The 7845-nt window shown below is 44.0% G+C and overlaps 1 long non-coding RNA gene across 1 annotated transcript; it reads right to left on the reverse strand.

Moving 5' to 3' along the window:
* Window positions 1-3358: 3358 nt before the first annotated feature.
* Window positions 3359-7342, reverse strand: LOC121818527 (uncharacterized). Its single transcript, XR_006058496.1, has 2 exons — window positions 7064-7342; window positions 3359-3661 (listed from the first exon to the last, which is right to left on the reverse strand). It is a non-coding gene; the product is annotated as an uncharacterized LOC121818527 (long non-coding RNA).
* Between the last annotated feature and the right edge of the window lie 503 nt (window positions 7343-7845).

A 7845-nucleotide genomic window follows, 5' to 3' on the forward strand; every position in this document is an offset into this window, starting at 1 on the left:
GAGCTTAGAACATCTTCTGTAGTTGATTGGGAAGCATAACCTAATTTTGGTAAAGACTTGACCAACACTAGGATTTAGAAAGATTCATCTGGGAAAATATAACTATCTATTGAGATAGGAAAAAAAAAAAAAAAACAGTGAAGAGACCTAGGGAAGGTTCTGAGACCTTGAATCATGACAATAGCAAGTAGATGGAGAGAAAAACTGATGGGTGAGGTATTTGAAGAGTAAACTTCGAATGATTTGCTGAGAGATTGTATCAGAGGAAAGCTAGGTTTTATGGACCAAATAGAGACAAAAGGTTTCAATTGAGAAAGATTTAGGATTAGAACATTTAGCATTTGAAATCATGCCAAAGTGCTATTGGGGTTCTGAGTTAGTATTTTTCTTCATATAAATAACAAGACCTAGTCTTCCTCTGGGATTTTAATGAATGTCCTTTCGCCTCCTTCTGGTCTCATTTCCCACAAAACTGGGCAGCACAGATGTCGTGATGATAGCTCAGCAAGGATTCACGGGGAACGGACGGTGCACTCTCGCACTTGCTTTGTTTCATGTGACAACATTAGCTGATCCGAGAAAAGAATGCGTGGATAAGGTCTTCTTGTCCTTACTTTACAGGAGACAGCAGCGGTGCACAATAAACCCCTGAGTGGCTGCCCTTGGGGCACATATTTAGAGGCAGATTGAGGACTAAGCACTGTGTGAGCGGTGAGGATGAAAGGAACCGAAGATAAGGAGTTGCAGAAAAACCTGAGCAGAGAAGAGGAAGCCTGCACAAGTAAGACTGGGTTCCTTTTCAGGTATTAGCATCAAGTACCTAAGTGACAGTTGAATTGCTTCAACTTTCTGAGAATCAGCTTTCTGATATCAGTATGCTTTGTAAAAGAGACTTTGGAATATATATATATATATATATATGGGTTTTTTTTTTAAATTTTGACATTCTTCCTGGAATCACCAGGTGGGTATAGCCTAACAATGTTGGATAATTTTCCTTTATATGATAGTATCAGTGATTATCTAAACTTAAAAGCATGGAATGGAGCAAAGGTTAAGAACTTTTACTCAATAACCTAGGATCTTTTCATACACTCTGTGTGTGTGTGTGTGTGTGTGTGTGTGTGTGTGCTAACTCTCTTTAGTCACGTCTGACTCTTTGCAACTCCGTGGTGCCTCTGTCCATGGGATTGTCCAGGCAAGAATACTGGAGTGGGTTGTCATGCCCTCCTCCAGCGATCTCCCCGACCCAGGGATTGAACCCATGTCTCTTTCATCTGCTGCACTGGCAGGCAGGTTCTTTACCAACAGCACCACCTGGGAAGCCGTTTCATATACTGCTGCATGTAGTTATCTTAATGCCCCATCAAACAGATGAGAAAACTGAGGCCCAGGTACACAGAGATCCCACTTCCCGTAATACCTCTACTTTAGTAGAGGAGTCTGAAAAGCGAACAAAGAGAAATACTTTAGGGGATTCTTCTGAGTCAGCTGCACATTGAACTTTGCATTTACTAAGATGGTGCTGTAGGCAAGGCTCTACTCAGCAGTGGCCCCATAAACACAAACACAGCACCAGACGAGAGCCTAGCATCCTTTACCTCACTTCTAAGGTGCTGCAGGATCTGAACACTGCCTAGGTGTCCTGCCTCAGCTCTCATCGCTCCTCTCACCTCACCCTGATTCTCTACAACCACAGCTGAAGTTCCTCCAACGTTCTCTCTCATTTGTAGGATTTGCTCATTGATTTTTTTGCTCTTCCTAGAGCCAATTTTGCTCTTTTCATCTGGCTGAAATCTAGTCATCCTTCAAAATGGTAGCGACACAAAAGAACTCATCCTGACTCTCCTACACAGATGTAGGATGGCTCTTCTTGGCGCACCTGGAAAGAATCCACACACCAGTAGGAGGTACGAGTTTGATCCCTGGATTGGAAAGATCTCCTGGAGAAGAAAATGGCAACCCACTCCAATATTCTCGTCTGGAAAATCCCATGGACTCCTCAGCCTGACAGGCTACAGTGAATGCGGTTACAAAGTCAAACACGACTGAGCAACTAACAGCAACAACAATTTCCCTGCACGTGTTAGGTCCCCACATAAAGTTTTCTCTGTGCTTCTCTTTTACACAATCCTTGGGACACTCAAATGTTCGTAATTCTGCTTTATTAGGTGACTTCCTCTTTTGACTCTAATCTCATTGAAAGCAGAAAACCAACCCTTACCGTCCTCTCTTATTCCTCTTGCTCTTCCTCTCCCTTCTCCTCCTCCTTCTTCCTTTTCTTCTTCTTTCTCCCCATATATATACATATATGGTATGTATCGTAGAGTCACAAAAATGCTTATTGACTATCTGAATGACACACGCAGAATACGCGCAGCACAAAACGTGACTAAGCCCAAATACTGAGGCAGTTTGCTGGGTGGTAGCAAGCTGGGAAACCAGTAAAGTCTCCTGGAAAATATGTTGAAGTTTGTTGGAGAAACAGGGGCCAGAAAGCAATGAGCACAGTGATCAAGCTAGTACTCCTGATAATTGCAACATTTAACTAGATTCAAAATCAATGTGCAGCCTTGTGTGTAAGATTCCTGCTTCCTTCATTCCATGTATGTTCTGGAACCAAGTCCTAGCCTCCTGTCTCTCTGTCCAGTGCTCTATTACCCCTACATCCATGAATATTCTAACAGGGATATAGAATTGAGGGATCACTACAGGGTAGACCAGATATCCACAGAGAATCTAAAGTGGGCAATTAAGTCTTGACTTTGTTTCAGGTGGGACTTCAGTGTCCACAGAAATGAGAACATTAGAAAGGCTGAGTGCAGAGGGGCCATGGAATAGGCCTGAATTTATAAAAGGAGGAGGTATAGGATGTTGACAGCATTTCATAATGTGCCCGGAGGAGCATATCTCAGACCTACCCAGAGGCTCTATGGCCAAGCCAGTTCCCAGAAGACCCAGTTCTAAACTGTTTTTAACTTGTGGCAGCTTTGCTCTTTCTTCCTGCAGACCTGGCTGTGCCTCACCTGAGGAAGAAAACCATTCAGAAGCTACAAACCCTTTCATCCCTCAAATATGCAACTAATCCATGTCACTCAAGGCCAAGCCTTTTCCCACCACTGAGATTAGAGAGGACTGTCCAAATCCGTCCCTGCCCTTTGGCACTGCCATCCTTTATTTCTCTGCATCACTGCCTCTCCATCTCTGGAAATCACATTGGAAGACTTCATCTTCTCTCCCTTGTCACGGACTCCGAATTCTCTTTTTGGCTGCCAAGTTGTGGTCTGGGACGCTAAATGATGCCACCACGTTCCTTCTGAAATGGCACGTTTAACTCATGTGGTGTTAATGGAGTGAATTCAAGTGAATAAAAAGCTATTTATTGTCAAGTTTAGTTTTGGGATTTGGGGAAGAAGGAATATGACTCTTTTAAGTCTTCTTCCTGGATTTTGTATTAATTTTTTGTCTGTTATTTGGTCCAGTACATGCATGCATGAGATGCTTAAATAATTTTGCAGTGGGAAAAATCCAAAGATAATCTCAGAGCACAGAGAGGAAAGTGGTCTGTGTGGCACAGACTGCAGCACAATGAACATAGTCCTGGTTTAAGAGTCGGAGGAAGATACGAGCCATCCTCTACTTGTCTTCAGTTTTTTCCCACCTGTAAAATAAGAAAATTAAATATGAGACAATGTAAAAGTTGAATTAACAGACATCTAAGTTCGTTTAGTATTTACTTTCAATATCTCTATTTTTTTCTAGTATTTACCAATTGAGTAATCTTAAATAAATTGCTTAGTTCTTTGTCTCAGCACAAAGGTATAAGCATGGGCTTTCCTGGCGGCTCAGACGGTAAAGCGTCTGCCTGCAGTGCAGGAGACTCAGGTTCAATCCCTGGGTCATGGGAAGGAAATGGCAACCCACTCTAGTATTCTTGCCTGGAAAATCCCACGGATGGAGGAGCCTGGCAGGCTACAGGCAATGGGGTCGCCAAGAATTGGACACGACTGAGAGACTTCACTTTCTTTCTTCACAAAAGTATAAAAAGGGATAAATGAGTTAACATATGTGAGATGCTTAGCATCCTTTTGACACTCAGTAAAGGACAGATTTGGTGGGTTAGTGGTGTGGCAGTCCTGGTACTGATGGTGATGGTGGTGTCAAGGCAATGGTCATTTAGTCCTGGTGTTGGTCTGATGGTGGTGGTAGCAGTCGGAGTGGTAGGTACAAATTCGTTGGTGGCAGTGATGGTGATTGCAGTAGTGTTAAAGTAGGTGGTAGTAGTGGCTAGGCAATGGAGGTGACGATGAAGTAATCATGAGAGTGGTGATGGTGTTATCCCACAAAAAGAGAGGCAGTCAACTCAGCAAAGGTGGATTTTAACCTCCCATCACCATCCACAATTCTGCTGGCTCGGCCACAAGATTACAACTCAAATAGAATAACTAAGGCTATTCCATATGCCCTCCTTCTCTTTATTCCAGGGGAAAAAAAGTGTAAGTTAGGTGTTCAAGGAGTTGTGAAAACAATTGAGAGTCCTTTAAATCAATAGGTATCTGTTGACTGAGGCACTTCTTCACCAATTCCATAGATCACAAGTAGCTCTGAATTGGGGTAATAATACATCTTTAAGAGTAAGGGAATTCTAAGCAAAATCAATAGCATGTGCAGAAACACAAAAAGATGAAATGCTGTAGCACATGATGGGAAAGGTGAGGGACTCAAGGGACAGAGAGCAAAACAGATGGAGAAGCAGTAGATGGAGTTAAAAAAGCTGATTGTGGCCAAATCATGGATGGTCTTTCAGACAGGCCAGAAACTCCAGTTCTCTGAGAGCAAGCAGGAGCCTTTGTAGGGGAGAGGTAATATAATCTTCACATCTTCAGAACACTGTTTAATCAGCAGTGTGGAAAAGGGATTCACGGGGGGTGTGGGTAGGGACTAGAAAGAGAAAGACCAAAATGTCATAGTGGTTAAAATGACAAGTAATACATTCCAAACTGGGACGAGACCATGAGGGATGATTTGAGAGACATTTTGGAGCTGAAACTAACAGCCTTTGGAAACAAGGGATGAAGTTGGAAGAGGGTGTAGGAAATAAGAGAAAAAGAGGAACTAAAAGGATCATGGCTATTTCTATTTTAGGCAGCTGCTGCAATTAATGAAAAGAAAGTTGAAGGGCCCTGTGATGCAAGAGATCTGGAAACAAGCCCGCAGGAGCTCTGAGTGGCCAGAACTGAACAATTTGAGCAACAAAATAGAAAATGATAGAATTGGACCATAATCCATAGACTAAAATACACATCCATGAGTTTATGAGGATATAAAAATATCTGAGATTAAAGAGAAAGACAGGAGTGAATGGACAGTCTTCCCTTATGACAGAATTCATATTAATATAAGCAGAAGGGAAGTCAGTAGCAAGCAGACAGACCGCACTTGCTGCACACAAGTGTTACTAATGGATGTGAACCAGTGAGAGAAAGTAAGAGCAGAAGGAGGGACATAGCCTCAAAGTATCTTCTCTAAGATATCTGCTAAGTACAGGGGCAGGGGTGGGAGGGATAACAATTTTAGAGCAGAGCACCCCTGCAGAAACCGCTTTCTCCAAGCAATCAAGGTTACATCACCAATAAGGCATGTAGACAGCATACGCCTGGTGATACGGTACCTGAGAAAGCCACAGCATCCCTTCTCTGATACTCTTGCCCCAGATGCAGAGCCTCGGTTCAGTCACGTGAAAACTCTAGACAAACACACGCTGGGGGACATTCCATGAAATAACTTACCGATACCTCCCCAAAGTGCCAAAGTCATGGAAGACAAAGACTAAAGAGCTGTTATCGACTGTAGCAGACTAAGAAGAGAAGGATCCCGATGGGGTTCTGGAGCAGAAAAAGAGCCTAAATGGAAAGCCTGGTGAAGCTTCAGAAAAGCCTGTACTGAGTGGTATTGTACCAGTGTTCTTTTTCTGGTTCTGATGGTTACACTCTAGTTGTAGAAGATGCTACTATCTGGGGAGTTTGGGTAAAGGGTGCATGGAAACTCTGTGCTCTATTCTTGCTGTTTTTAGTAAGTTTAGAAGTAGTTCAAATTAAACAAAAATTTTTTTTGCAAAAATATCTGACAGCAAACTGGCTGCTTATTCTGAACTGTTTTCTTGAGGACAAGCATCCTGGTTCCAGGACATAGTACATGCTCTTCTGATGTCTTCCTGTATGATTTAGGGCAAGTCACTAACTTCTCTGGTCCTCCTTTTCCTCATCTTTATAAGGGGATGACAATATTTTACCTCTGACTGAGTAGCAGCCTGGCTCAGGTGGTTCACGGAGGTACTTCGCTGTATTTAGGATCCTATGCAGTACTGTTCAATTTGAGATAATATTGAATTCAGATCTAGACCCTTTTCCTGCCTAGCTCTGAAGACTTGGGCAAGTTATTTAATCCCTGAACAATTAATTTTTCCCAATCTTCAGAAGGAAGCTAATAATAGGACTTAATTCATAGAGTTGCCATGAGGATTAAATGAGATAACAAATAGGGAATGCTTAGCCCAGTGTTTTGTACATGGAGAACACTTAAAATAGCAGTTATTAATATTTTCCAAATGGTAGGCCCCTAAAAGAAGTTAAAGGAAAGGAGTACTGAATCGCACTTAGGCCGAGAGACTCTGAAATGGTCCTTCTGTGAAATTCCACTGGAAGGCAGCAGCTTTCCTGTAGGCAGTCACTGTTGACCGAGTGAGGTTTCGGGGTGAGGGGAGAGCTGGAGTTTATGCGCTAATCAGATTGGCTGCAGGAACTGCTCGTGTTTTCTTCTCCGAGGCCCTCTGCCGTCATCGCCCGCATCCCTCCCTGGCACGCCCTGACATTATACATTTGGGATAGAAAACAACCTCAGACAAGGTACTGTGCCCAAACGTGGTTAAGGATTTAAATTTAGAACAGACGGACAGCCTGACTTCATTTGGCCGCTGAGCTTCAAGTCTCACATCCAAGCCACAGTCGTTCCCTATGCATTCCCGAAATTGAGGGGTGGAGGACGAACATTGAGAAATTCCTACCTGGCATACCTGTGCTCCTCCTGGCAGCGATGGTTCCCAGGGGCCCGGGAGCTGAGTTCACCATCCTTCATGGGTGCTAGGCCTCGGGTCCACAGAGCAGTCCTGGGATGGAGAAACAGCTCAGCGGTCAGGTTTCTAAACCGAAGCATGAAGGCCAGACCGGCGGTAAGGCTAGAGACGGCTGCCCTTCCAACCTCCAAGTGGATTGGGACTTGCTACTCCCCGTGCCCGGGGCCACTGCCAGAGGCCAGCTCACAGCATCGCTCCTCTTTGCAGGCCTCCAGGCATCCAGTTTCTCTGTCTTCCCTATGAATCCCACCGGGGCAGTGCCAAGAAGCGGTTTTGGGAGAGCCCCCAGGACACCTCATCACTCATTCAAGCCCAGCCTCCCAAATCATTTCCAAATCAACACACAGTCTAAATAAAACCAGCTCATTAGCTGAGCGTGTGCTCCATAGAAATACGTACATCATCCCTGTTCTTCATTTTGCCCTGCAAACAATCTGACACTCCAGTCCCAGTTCCTTCAGGATACAGTCTAAGGTGCTATAGGATTACCCCCTGCCCGTCTTCCCTGTCTCTTCTCCCACTGAAGCCCACCCCACTCCATAAACACATGCCCAGCGCCCCAACAGCATGGAATGATTTTATTTCTCAATGTAGCGTGTGCTCTTGCTTCCATCCTGTGTATATGCTGAGCCATCCTCCTAGAACGCCCTTCCCCAGGTTATGACTATACTCATGGCCCCACGCTCAATATCTCTACAGTGTTTATTCTTAAA

Source organism: Ovis aries, chromosome 2 (assembly GCF_016772045.2).
Source record: "Ovis aries strain OAR_USU_Benz2616 breed Rambouillet chromosome 2, ARS-UI_Ramb_v3.0, whole genome shotgun sequence".
Lineage (NCBI taxonomy): Eukaryota > Metazoa > Chordata > Mammalia > Artiodactyla > Bovidae > Ovis > Ovis aries.